The following is a 14,118-nucleotide window of genomic DNA, read 5'->3' on the forward strand; positions in this document are numbered from 1 at the left end:
TAAACCTTAGCTTCATCTCCACATTTACCTACTCCTTTCTCCACTCGCATGGATACCCTCCTCTCCCATTCCCTTTCCCCCATCTCCAACCTCTCCCGTTCTCTGTCCATTCCGTCCCTCCATGGCTTATACCTCACCCCCATATTTGCTCTTCTGTTTTCCCCGACCCACCAAAATCAAATATCCCTCCTACTGTCCTTCTCACCCATTTCCTTGACCATGTCTCCACTCATTCCTCTAGTATTCACGTATATACTGATGGCTCCAAATCCACCTCCGGTGCTGGTTTTGCAGTAATCTTCCCAACTCGTACTTTCAAATACTCCCCTTTCCCCCTGAATCCAGTGTCCTTATTACAGAACTGTATGCACTCCTTTTGCTCTAAAACACATATACTCACTTCCTCTTCCCCTTTTACAATTTTACGACTCCCGTAACTCTCATAAAGTCAATACACACCCCCAACCCCTTGTTTGTAAGATCCAGAACTGGTTGTTCTACCTGTCCACACGCCATAAAACAATCAAATTTTACTGGGTGCCCAGCCATGTTGGAATCCCCGGCAATGAACAGGCAGATACACTAGCCACGCCACGCCGCTATGTCCACATCATACCAACCACGCTTCTCACGTATCCAGCCACGGATTATTACCCACACTTTAAGACCTTGTATAATCGATGGCAATCTTTTTTGGGCAAGCCTCCACACTAATAAATTACATTCTGTAAAACTATCAATCTCCTGGTCAGCTCCATTCATCGGAACAAACGTTGGGAGACCGCTCTCGCCGCTTACGCATTGGCCACACCCGTCTAACACACAATCAGACCCACCCTTATGTTCCTTATGTAATGTTCCCCTTTCAATCCCACACATCCTATTGTCATGCCCACGTTTTGAAACAACCCGTACCTCTGCTTTCCCCCACCTATCCTCCCTTCACCGACCTCCAACCTATCAGACATCCTTACAGAATCCACACTTTCTGCTTCAACAACCTATTCTCTTTCCTCAAACGCATACATATCCTTCATCTAATCTAACTCCTTACCACACCCGACCCTAACCCTTTCACTCACCAATTTCCTTTTCCCAGCTTAGACAACTAATCACTAACTCAACCACCCCTTCCCTAACATTAACTATAGTGCTACATGACCTTAGATGTCTAGCACATTTATCTTTCTTTTAACCATTTAACATTAACCATTGATACAATCCCCCACTGCGGTCATCGCTTAACCTTAGCGCCTTCTGCTCCTCTCCAGTTGAGACGCTGTACACTGAATCAGGGCATACCATCTCTCTCTCGACGCCATACCCTTCTCTCTCTCCGATGCTCCCCCTCATTAAACCAACTATCCCACGATCCTTGCTTCCAACCCTTGCTTCTTCTCCACATTCGCCTACTCATTTCTCCATTCGCATTCCCCTTCTCCCCATCTCCGACCTCTTCCGTTTTCTGCCCATTCTGTCCCTCCATGGGTTATACCTTAACCCCGTATTTGCTCCTCCGTTTTCCCAGACCACTAAAATCAGAAACCCTCCCCCACCGCTGTCCTTTCACCCATTTCCTTGACCGTGTCTCCATTCATTCATCCAATATTCATGTTTACACTGATGGCTCTAAATACACCTGCGGTGCTGGTTGCGCAGTAACCTTCCCAACTCGCACTTTCAAATACTCCCTCCCTCCTGAAGCCAGTGTCCTTACTACAGAACTGTAGTAAGGTCAGTTAAAAGATATACTCACTCCCTTCTTCCTCTTTTACTATTTTTACTGACTCATGTAACTCATTAACTCTCATAAAGTCAATGCACTCAACCAACCCCCTTGTCTGTAAGATCCAGAGATGGTTGTTCTACCTATCCACACGCCATAAAACTCAGCCATGTTGGAATCCCTGGCAATGAACAGGCAGACTAGCATGCTATGCCCTTATGTCCACATCACACCAACCACGTTTTTCACACATTCCAGCCACGAATTATTACCCCCACTTTAAGACCTTCTGTATAACCGATGGCAATCTTTCTGGTCAAGTCTCTAATAATAAATTACATACTGTAAAACTGTCAATCTCCTCCTGGTCAGTTCCATTTCATCGGAACAGACGTTGGGAGATAGCTCTCACCCGCTTACGTATTGGCCACGCCCGACTATCACACTCCTATCTAATGTCATATTCTGATCCGCCCTTATGTTCTCTATGTAATGTTCCTCTTTCAGTTCCACACATTCTGTTGTCTCGTCCACGCTTTGATGCAGCTCGTATCTCCGCTTTCCCCCACCTATCCTCCCTTCACCGACCTCCCAACCTATCAGACATCCTTACAGAATCTCACACTTTCTTCTTTAACAACCTGTTCTCCTTCCTCAGACGCATATATACCCTTCACTTGATCTAATTCCTTTACCTAACCTTACCTTAACCCATTCATTCATCAACTCCTTTACACACCATTAACCTTCTCAATATTAATCTAGATAGTTGACATAGCAACTAACTACTAACACAACTATGCTTCACTACCCCTTTACTGTACTCTCCTTTAGCTTAGCTTTAGCTGTGTAGCACATTTGGCCATACGCCTGGCTATCTGGGCTGAATCGTCGCAGTTTGATGCGAAATCTAGGAGTTGAGGGGATACCCAGACCTAGAGCGATCTTTCCCAGAGCATATCATCAGTTACTCCAGGGTGCAAATAAAAACTATTGTCTGTAATTTCCTTAGGAAAGTTATAAATATATCTATGCATTTACAAAGCTAATTAAGGTTTTATTACATTATCTATATTACTTGTTATGTATCAGTTACTAGAAAAATATTGATTGTGCAAAACTAAACAAGCAAGACGCTCTTTTAGTTTTTAGGATAAAAAGCTTGTGTCGAAGCCTGTCCGACTGTCTACGACTAATGTGGTACCTTGAACCCAACAGTTTTCTATGTTCTTCCCAATTTGAATTCCGTCGTGCTCGAAGCACAGCCGACCCTCTGGCACATTTAGAAAATTATCCAACATCTGCCTTTACACGCCATAACACAGTACTAGCCGTTTTCTTCGACCTGGAAAAGGCATATAATACTACATGACGATACTACATTCTGAGGCGGCTATCATCTCATGGTATGCGAGAGGATATGGGTGTATTAAGTAAATCTTTCTTTTGTAATCGTACCTTCCGAGTCAAAATTTCCTTTTCAACTTCCTCATCTTTTCCTCAATATGGTGTCCCACAAGGGATTGAATGGTTTAATTTCGGTATTACCAACAGGTATCCGATCCTCCCTGTATGTAGATGATTTTATGATCTGTACACCAGGCCCTTCTGTACGTACTTACTCTCTGTTGACTGATCCAGTCTGCAACATCTTAAATCTCTTCTTGGACCACTGACCATGGCTTTCGGTTTTCCATCTCAAATTCTTCTCCATTCTTTTTTCTCGTACAGGTCCCCATCTCTATTCTCTTTATATGATTCACCTCTCCACTTCCACTCCTCAGGTAAATTCATCAGTCATCTGTGACTCAAAACTTTCCTGGTGAGACCACATCCTCTACATCAAAGGGAAAACCCACCGCCACCTCCGACTCCTACAGACTGTCTCTCACATATCTTGGGATTCAGGCCGCAAAACTCTCCTCTATCTCCATACTTCACTGATCCTCTCCACTCTTGAATATGGCTGTCGTATCTATTCCTCTGACTCTATGACTCTTCTTACTCACTTGATACAATCTACTCGCTTCCGAATTTTTCCGGCTGTGGCGGTTTCCCCCAGCTGTGAACAACAAAGTTTTTCATTGTGGTCTATGCTTACCCCTAGGAGCTTTCCGCTCTTTTTGGGTTGAGTTTCACCAGGCCTACCTTCACTCTCTCGACACTGCTCTTCTGTCTCTCGGAGCTATGCTCGTTTTCATCAATTCTCTTTCACTAAACTCAGTTCCTTCTCCCTACCTTTACCTCCTCTCCATGCCTACCCACTCCTTTCTCTGTCCGGATGGATGCACTTCTATCCCATTCACCTTATCCTTACCCATAAATACCCACCTTGGCTTATACCTTCCTCTCGTATGTGCTCCTCTGTTTTGCCTGACATACCAAAATCAGACAACCCTCTTTTATCCTTATTACTTTTTTCGAACATACCTCAACCCACTCCTCCAGTATACATTTATACAGATGGCTCCAAATCCCTCGCTGGGGCTGGTTTAGCTGTAATCTTTCCGTCCTATACCTTCAACTCTCCACTTCTACCTGAATGCAGCATCCTGACAACTGGATTATATGCGATCCTATTTGCATTGGAACACATGTTTTTCCTCAGATCCTCATCCTTCACAATTTTCATCGATTCATTACCTCTTAAACAGTTTCTGTAGCCAATCCTACCCTCTTGTCCGCAAAAGTGAGGACCAACTATTTTATTTTAACATACAACTCAAAACTGCCAGCTTTTGCTGGATACCCAGCCACATTGGGATCCCTGGCAATGAACAGGCAGATACACTTGTTCACAACCCATCAACCCAGATTTTCACATACCAGCCTCTGACTACTACCCTCACTTCAAAACTTTCCCCTTCACCAGCTGACAGTCTTCCTGGTCTAGCCTTACCACTAGTAATTTACCTAAAATAAAACCTTCCATCTCCCCTTGGTCAACACCAATCCATAAGAACAGAGGCTGGGAAACTGCTCTCGCCCGCTTACGGCCTGGACACACTCGCCTCACACATTCCTATTTCATGTCACAATATGATCCATCTTCATGCTCCTCACGCAATGTTCTTTCATTACCACACATCCTACTATCCTGTCTCTGCTTTACAGCAACCTGTACCTCTGTTTTTCCTCACATATTCTCACTTCCCCGACCTTCCAACCTATTGGACATCCTCTCAGAATCCCCTACCTTTTCCTTAGACAATTTATTATCCTTCGTCATACACATAAATATCCTCCATTTGATCTACCTGTCCTAACCTCTTAACTCCTTCCCCTTTTAACAACCTTCATCTTATAATATACTCCACCAGCTCACCCTCTCTACCCTTTTACTACCACGCTACACTCTGGTACTGTTTAAACCTTTAACTTTATCCTAATCATTAACTAATTCCTAATCCTTTTTGCTAATATACTTTACCATAGTGTTGTATGACCTTGTTGTCTAGCACACTTATTTGTTTTAACTGTTAACCATTAAATATTTCCTTTTCCCTCTCTTCTTCATCTTCTTCTGTCCACTTGTCCTAATCGTTAACTCATTTTTACCCTTTTCACCACAATACTTTATCATAATGCTATATTACCTTTTATGTCTAGCACATTTATTTGTTTTGACCGTTGACCATTCTGAAATCCACAAACATCGCCTTATTGAACCAAATAACTTACTTATCTGGGGGCTTCAGCCCCAAGTCCCTCCCTATCGCTAAATGACCTTAGATGTTGATGCGACAGAAAATCTTCAAAAAACAAAACAAAATTCTCAAGGAGCTGTCCATGAGAGCCACACACACACACGCATACATGCACTCGCCCTTACACTCATACTTACACACACACACTCACGTTCCCACACACACACACTCACGTTCCCACACACACACACACACACACACACACACACACACACACACACACACACACACACACACACACACACACACACACACACACACACACACACACACACACACACACACACATATGAGACTGCCGCGATGGTCCAGTGGTTATTGGACTCCGAAGATTATGGTCCCGAGTTCAATTCTCCGCTGTGGCAGTCGTAAAAAATGCTTGCTAGCTCGAGCCTGATCTCACGACTAATCACCTTGAGAAGTCAAACGCAGGTGTGGTAGGGAAGTCTCCGCCGTGGCACAAGTGTTTTATATATATATATATATATATATATATATATATATATATATATATATATATATATATATATATATATATATATTTATATATATATTTATATATATATATATAAGTATATATATATATATATATATATATATATATATATATATATATATATATTTATATATATATATATATATATATATGTGTGATGGGTATAAGATTACTCTAATATCCACACATAGAGAAATAAAAGGTTGGTGTCAAACACAGCAGCTGATACGATAACAATATATTATAACTTCAATAATCACAGTATATAGACACGATATAATATATATGTGACAAGAAATGACTCTGGAAATAAAGATCAAGATTAGCACTGGTACACAATTCGTGGGTGCAGATAATTGGAGGTTGGTGTGAGCAGTCGAGGTCGGTAGACCAAGTGTGTCTTTGCTACCGTCTTTATAACTCGGGTCGGCTCGCTAGGCGGGGCGATGACCCGTCTTACAGGAAAATAGGTGTGGCTGATCCAAGTGTCAGCTTAGGTCACTATTTCCTGATTGGCTGGCTGCGGATCGTCGCAATTCATAGGTCCGCCCTTCGATCGGCCTTTGAGGGTGATTTTCCTATGATGCGGAAATGACCAGATTCTCCAGGAAGGTCAAAGTCGCGGGTACTGCCTGGGACGCGTCTTTGTCCGACCCCTGGGTGATATACGAAACTCGGTAGTTAAGAAGGTCACATCTGTGTATTGTAACTTGGCATTTTTCTAATTAATAGAGATTCTAGCATTTTTCTTTCGTACTAATTTGATGATTTATGAATTAATTTAGCGCTTTTCCAGTTAAGCCGGTGACCTTCATCACGTAAATGAACGAAACACGCATTTGATTCTCTGGCAAATCTAACCTCACGTTTATGTTCATTAATTCTTTTTACAAAAGTTGCCAATCAAACGAATAACTTCAGTTTTACCTGTACCTATTATCAAATGTCGGAGTGCAGATCTTTTAGGCATTTATGCAACCCTGGGATATATCGGGCAATCCTGTGCACTATGATATGGGGGAAGATGCTACGCTATAATGAAGCTAATAAATTTATATAAAATTGCATTACAAGCTCCGTTCTAGCGCCGATAGAACGTGTCACCAGTGAGCAATGTAACGGTACTACAGTTAATCCCCAAGGTGTCAACAAAACAACAACCAAATTATGGGAAACCGAGCGATCTCTCTTGACCCTTTCCACGTCACGTTGAGGTCTGGTTGAGACAGGAAAAGCAAACAGTCATCTATTAACCCTTTCCTCGTCCCAGGTGACCACAAGCAAAAGAAAAGGTGCGGTCAGGTCAGGGCGAGGGGAGGAAGGAGATAAAAATGAAATGATATTCGTGATAAGATAAAATCATGAATGCGTTAAATTCGTTGCAGTTGAAACAACATAAATCTCTAATAAGGAGAGAAATTAATTAACTACTTAACTAATGAACGATATTCATGTTTGTTAACCACATACTGCGATCACACGGTAATGCGATCTGAGGTCAGGAGAATAGTGTGAGAACGTGCCAATTGCTGTCACTTAGCATTTTTACCCAACAAAACCAACGGCTAACACATTTATGGGAGAAGAAGAAAGGGAAAAGAAATAAGAGGAAGGGCCCAAACGTGTACTCACCTGGTCTTGTCTAGACATGTCTTCGGGAACGACTGAACCTTTTTTTCTTTGGAGGTGGTGTTCGTGTTGCGAGCCCAAAGGATGCAACGGCTCCGCTGCTACCAGATTTTAAAAGGCTTTAACTGTGAACAGTAATGGTAGTCAATGTACATAGGACTCACAACTCATGTAAAGGGGTGAACACACGCTATGACGACCTTCGTTGGGTAAAAGCGGGGTCATGTGTTGGGTCAGCCTGCCTGGAGAGGGAGGGCTAGGCCGACCTTACCACGCCGGGCGCTAAGCACGAACTGTCGGGTCAGGTGAGGTCAGATATAATTGTCATCTACGCTTTCGCTGAGTTGATAGTTCTAAATTGGACTTGGATCCATGTGGTAAACAGCCAGGTGGTCTGTTGGTAGAAATAGACTTATGTATATGCCATACACACACACACTGTAAAAGGCTATGATCCTTAGTACAATGGTGAGCTGTAAGCGACACGTGAGTTGGGAGCACCACTTCGCCAGATGTAAGCGAGCGGCCACCGCAAGCCACCAAAATATGAGTGACACGAGAGATTAAGAGCACCTTGTCACCAGATGTGAGCTAGACGAGAGATGGACTTGGGTGGGTCAGTGAAAAGGGGCTTAGCTTGCTGGTTTATTCTTGAAGACAGATATGAGACCCCCCAAGAGACCCCCGTGTCCCCGGGTGGAGGACGAGGTGGTGGAGCTGGACCCTGTGTGGCTCAGGCCGTCTGCTGTGTGTCTCTCACTCTGCCTTACGGACGTGTCCTTTTATGCGGCGGTTCCCATCGAGGACGGATGTTTATCCCAGTGCGAAAAGAGAAAGCCGCGACATCTGTGTCCTGCCCAAGGAGAACAGCTGCGTGCTTGGATGGTGGTGTGAAGTGTACATCCGGTCTTGCTACATATTGTTGACATGAGCAGAGGGTAGTTATAGTTGTTAAACGGCGTGACTCTTTATTACTAAGAGTTCACACACAGTATGGGAACACGAGACGATGTCTAAGGTAAAGCAGTACGCAGGGTCATGTGTCAGGTCAGCCTGCCTGGAGTGGGGAGGGCTAGGCTGACCTTACCACGCTGGACGCTGGCGACAAACTCACTGAGCCCTAGGTCATCCTCGGTATAAGTAGTGACCGTTCCAGCTGCCGGGAGCAATAGAAGCAGCTGGAGGAAGCATGGGGGGAGCGAGGTGAGGTCACCAGTCCCGTCTGCTACATTGTACATTGCTCGGCCACCTACTCACGCCTCGCCCTCGAGGCGTCTTCAATTTGCCTCAAGGGTGACCAAACTTGGCTGATCGTTCGTTCTCGTGTGTTGTCCTGGTGCATCTTCGTGGCTGCTCGTCCCTGTCGTCCTCTTCTTCCTGGTCCTCGGTGTAATCTGTCCGTCCTCGACGTCCAGACGTCCTTGCACAGGTCCTCCTTGACTTCGTAGTCCTCGTCCAGGCCTAACTCGGCGGCGTCCTCGTCCACACGTCCTCACAGATCTCGTCCAGGTCCTTCTCGGCGGCATGCTCGTCCTCGTCCTCGTAATCTTCATCTGGACCACGGGCGTCAGGGCAGGGCGTCCTCTTTGGCAACTGAGGGCAACTGCTGATGAGCTCCTGGAGTTGACCGGATCTGCAAGCGTCCGCCAGGTGTCCATCCACAGCATCCTGGGGCAACTGGTACCTGCGCTGGCGAGTTCCTGGTTCTTCCTGGATCTACCGACGTCTTGGAGGCAGCCCTCCACTACATCATGGGACGGCTTAACACCTGCTCTGACGAACATCCTGGTCCGCAGGCCTATGGCGATCTTCTGATGACGTCCTTCCCACAGCATCCTAAGGTGACCGGTTCTGCAGCAGGATCCTCCTTCGGTGCCGTGTCGGTTATCGTCGGTCCGACTAGTATGTATAGTCGGGGAACCAGATCATACACGTAAGGGCCAAATAGTAAGAAAAAAAGAAAAGCAACAGAGAAGAGGGGGTGTTGAGTACCACTAGCTGGTTATTTATATAAATTAGCGGTTTTTAATTTTGGTTTTTAACTTATTTTTGTCTTTTTTTTTTCGTTTTGTGTTTTATTTTCACAAAGATAAAGAAGAAAATAGGCGAGGGAGACGTCAGTAGCGATCCACATGGACCTGGCTTGAACTACCAACCGTCTCTGACAACGGCATTCCGCAGGGATTTACCTGAACCAATTATCGTCACAAAGAGAAGAAATAAATGTATGAGTTACTCGTCACGACTGACAAATCGTGGGCTAAAGAGATACATCATAAATCTTTATGCCGGCACTAAGACAGCAACAAAACGTATTAATGAAAAGGTTTCAATGTCTTTTGTCCTGCGTGGATGAGTGAGTGAGTGTGTGCATATTTGCGTGTGTTTGAGCGACAGCGAGCATGAATCGACTTCAAGAGGGTGAGAAGGGTGTGATTAATAAGCGAATAATGATTTTAGCTTAAACCCTAGTCCTACATTAATTAACGGACATAACCGCGGGTCACACCGACTTATAGTTGCCAATCGAACGAATAACTTCGGTTTTACCTGTATCTAATTTTCGAACATTGGAGCGCAGATCTATTAGGCGTTTATGCAACCCCGGGGTAATATCGGCAATCCTGTGCACTATGATATGGGGGAGATTCCATGCTATATTCAATATAATAAATTTTAATAAAATTGCGTTACACACTCCGCTCTAGCGCCGATAGAACGTGTCACCAATAGCAATGTAACAATGCTACAGTTAATCCCCTAGGTTTGACCGGTAAAAGGAAAAGATGAGGTCAGGTCAAGATCACAACCGACCAACCACAAGCGAAAGAGAAAGCGTGGTCAGGTCTGGGCGAGGGGAGGAACAAAATAAAATGAAATGATATTTGTGATAAGTTAAAATCACTAACGCGTTAAAGTCGTTGCAGATGAAACAACATAAATCTCTAATAATGAGGGAAATTAATTAATTACTTAACTAACAAACGATATTCATGTTTATTGACCACATACTCGATCACACGGAAATGCGATCTGAGGTGAAGGGAATAGTGTGAAAACGTCCCATTTGCTGTCATTTAGCTTTTTTTTTTACCCACAAGGTTTAACACATTTACGGGAGAAGAAGGGAAAAGAAATAAGAAAAAGGGGGCCCAAACATGTACTTACGTGGTTTTGTTTTCTTAGACATTTCTTGGAGCGGGCCGAAAGACCGCCCGCCCTGCCACCAGATATAACGGGTATGGAACCCTGTTACATTGGCTTGCAGGGATATTGGTACTTGTTAAACGGCGTGACTCTTTATTAATAAGAGTTCTCACAGTATGGAACACACGAGACGATGTCAAAGGAAAGCGGTACGCGGGGTCACATGTCAGGTCAACCTGCCTGGAGGGGAAAGGTCGGCTAGGCCGACCTTTCCGCGCTGGACGCTGGCGAGGTACTCCTCTAGGCTTAGGTCCTCCTCGGTATAAGTAGTGACCGTCCCAGCTGCCGAAGTGACTGAAACAGCTGGAGGAAGGATGGGGGGAGCGAGGTGAGGTCACCGGTCCCGTCTGCTACATAATACAGAGAGAGAGAGAGAGAGAGAGAGAGAGAGAGAGAGAGAGAGAGAGAGAGAGAGAGAGAGAGAGAGAGAGAGAGAGAGAGAGAGGAGAGAGAAAGAGAGAGGGAGGGAGAGATGCAGAGAAACACACACACACTTACACACTCACACAGAATGAGAGAGAGAGAGAGATAGCAAGTGAAAGTGAAAAGATAGAAAGAGAGAGAGAAAGGGAAATAGAGAGAGAAAGAAATAGAGAGCAGGAAAGAAATAGAGAGAGAAAGAAACAGAGAGCAGGAGAGAAATAGAGAGAGAAAGAAATAGAGAGAGAGAGAGAGAGAGAGAGAGAGAGAGAGAGAGAGGGCAGAGAGAGAGAGGGGGGAGAGAGGAGAGAGAGAGAGAGGAGAGGAAAAGAGAAAGGAAATAGAGAGAGAGAGAGAGAGAGAGAGAGAGAGAGAGAGAGAGAGAGAGAGAGAGAGAGAGAGAGAAGAGTGTGTGTAAGAGTCTATAAGAACTCTTGTCTAGTGGCTTCGCAGTGTAGTGATATTGGTATAACGGCTTGACTCTTCACTGATAAGAGTACAATACTAAGGGAACACATGAGATCATGTCTATGGGTAAAGCGGTGAGTGCGGGGTGGTCACATGTCAGGCCGACCCGTCTAAGGGCGAAGGATAGGCTGACCTTACCATGTCGGGCACTGGGCACGAACTGACTAAGTTAGGTAATCTTGGTATAAGTAGTGAGCGTCCCCCGAACATGTGGTGTGGGAGGAGTAGTGAGACAGCTGGGGGGAAATGTACGAACAGCTGCTGGAGGTATGGGAGGAGCAAGGTGAGGTCACCGGTCCCATCTGTTAAAGACCCTCCACACTGTATATTGCTCGGCCACCTACTGACCCCTCGCCCTCGAGGCGCCTTAGATTTGCCTCAAGGGTGACCTAACTTGGCTGGTCATCTCGTTCTTGCGTGTGTTGTTCTTGGTGCATCTTTGTGGCTGCTCATCCTTGTTGTCCTCTTCTTCCTCGTCCTTGGTGTAATCTGTCCGTCCTCGACGTCCACACGTCCTCGAAGGTCTCGCACAAGTCCTCCTTGAATTTGGATTCGTCTAGATTTCCTTGTAGTCCTCGTCCGAGCCTCGGCGGCTTCCTCGTTCACACTTCCTCCCTGATCTCGTCCAGGTCCTTCTCGGCGGCATGCTAGTCCTCACCTCCTCGTAATCTTCATCTGGATCTACGGGCGTCTGGCAGGAGGCGTCCTCTTCGGCATCTCAGGGTGGCTGATACCTGCGCTGACGAGCTCCTGGAGTTTGACTGGATCTGCGGCATCAGGCAGGCGACGCCCATCCACAGCATCCTGGGGCGACTGGTACCTGCACTGGCGAGTTCCTGGTCCTTTGCTGGATCTATGGGCGTCTGGCAGATGGCGCCCTCGTCGGCTATATCTTGGGGTGGCTTAATACCTGCTCTGATAAACATCCTGGTCCGCGGCCTATGGCGATCTTCCGGTGATGTCCTTCCCACAGCATCCTAAGGTGACCGGTTCTGCAGCAGGGTCCTCCTTCTGTGCCGTGTCGGTTATCGTCAGTCCGGACATCAGTAGCGATCTGCATGACCTGGCTTGAACTACCAACCGTCTCTGATAGATATGAGAGTAAATAAGGGAAACGACAATGGCAATCTGCAAGGATTATCGTCATGCAGAGAAGAAACAAATGTAAAATCATGTAGAAGTCACTTGGCACGACCGACAAATGTGTGGGCAAAAGAGATACATCATAGATCTTTACGCCAACACTACAACAGCAACAAACCCTATTAATGAAGAGGTTTCAGTGTCTGGTTCTGCATGGATGAGTGACTGAGTAAGTGTGGATGTGTGTGTGCGTGTGAGCGACAATGAGCATGAATGAGAGTGAAAGTGACCTAAAGTGAAATAAAATTATTTCAACTACCACACTGAATTCAACATTTAATGATATGTGACAAAATGTACACATTAATGAATGGTGACGTGAAAAAAATATTTACAAACTTTTTTAGCAAGCAAATCTTCTCGGGGTCAGAAAATCTGAACTGCCAAGGTAGCCATGTCTAGCTGTGCATGTTAGACTTCATCGACGGGGGATCCTATACCCAAAATGCTCTACATCAAAGCGAACTGAGCCAGGAAAATCTATAAATAACCTACGCTTTCCTGCATATCTGTGATGGGCGCTTGTGACATTCCCTATGGGAATGAATCATGAATCACACGATCACTTGGGATATACCCAAAACATGCAAGTGACTTCAAGAGGGTGAGAAGGTTGTGATTAATAAGCGAATATTCCAGCTTAAACTCTAGTCCTACATTAATTAATGGATGTAACTGTGGGTCACACCAACTCGAAAGTTGCCGATTGAAAAAATAACTTCGGTTTTACCTGTACCTACTATCGAACGTCGGAGCGGAATGCAACCCCGGGATATATCGGGCAATCCTGTGCACTGTGATATGGGGGGAGATACAAGCTCTGTTCTAGCGCCGATAGAATGTGTCCCAAGTGAGTAATGTAACAGTGCTATGGTTAATCCCCAAGGTGTTAACAAAACAACAACCAAATTATGGAAAAACAAGCGGTCCTCTCTTGACCCTTTCCACGTCCCAACAGACCGGAAGGGAAAAAGAGAAGGTGAGGTCAGGTTGAGACAGGAAAAACAAGTGGTCATCTATTGACCCTTTCCACAACCCAACCGACTGCAAGCAAAAGAGAAATTGCGGTCAGGTCGGGGCGAGGGGAGGAACGAGATAAAATGAAATGATATTCATGAGAAGATAAAATCACGAACGCATTAAATTCATTGCAGTTGAAGCAACATAAATCTCTAAAAATGAGAGAAATTAATTAACTACTTAACTAACGAACAATATTCAAGTTTGTTGACCACATACCGTGATCACACGGTAATGCGATCTGAAGTCATAATAATAGTGTGAAAATGTACCATTTGCTGTCACTTAGCATTTATACCCAA

The sequence above is a fragment of the Penaeus monodon genome, chromosome 16 (assembly GCF_015228065.2).
Source record: "Penaeus monodon isolate SGIC_2016 chromosome 16, NSTDA_Pmon_1, whole genome shotgun sequence".
Lineage (NCBI taxonomy): Eukaryota > Metazoa > Arthropoda > Malacostraca > Decapoda > Penaeidae > Penaeus > Penaeus monodon.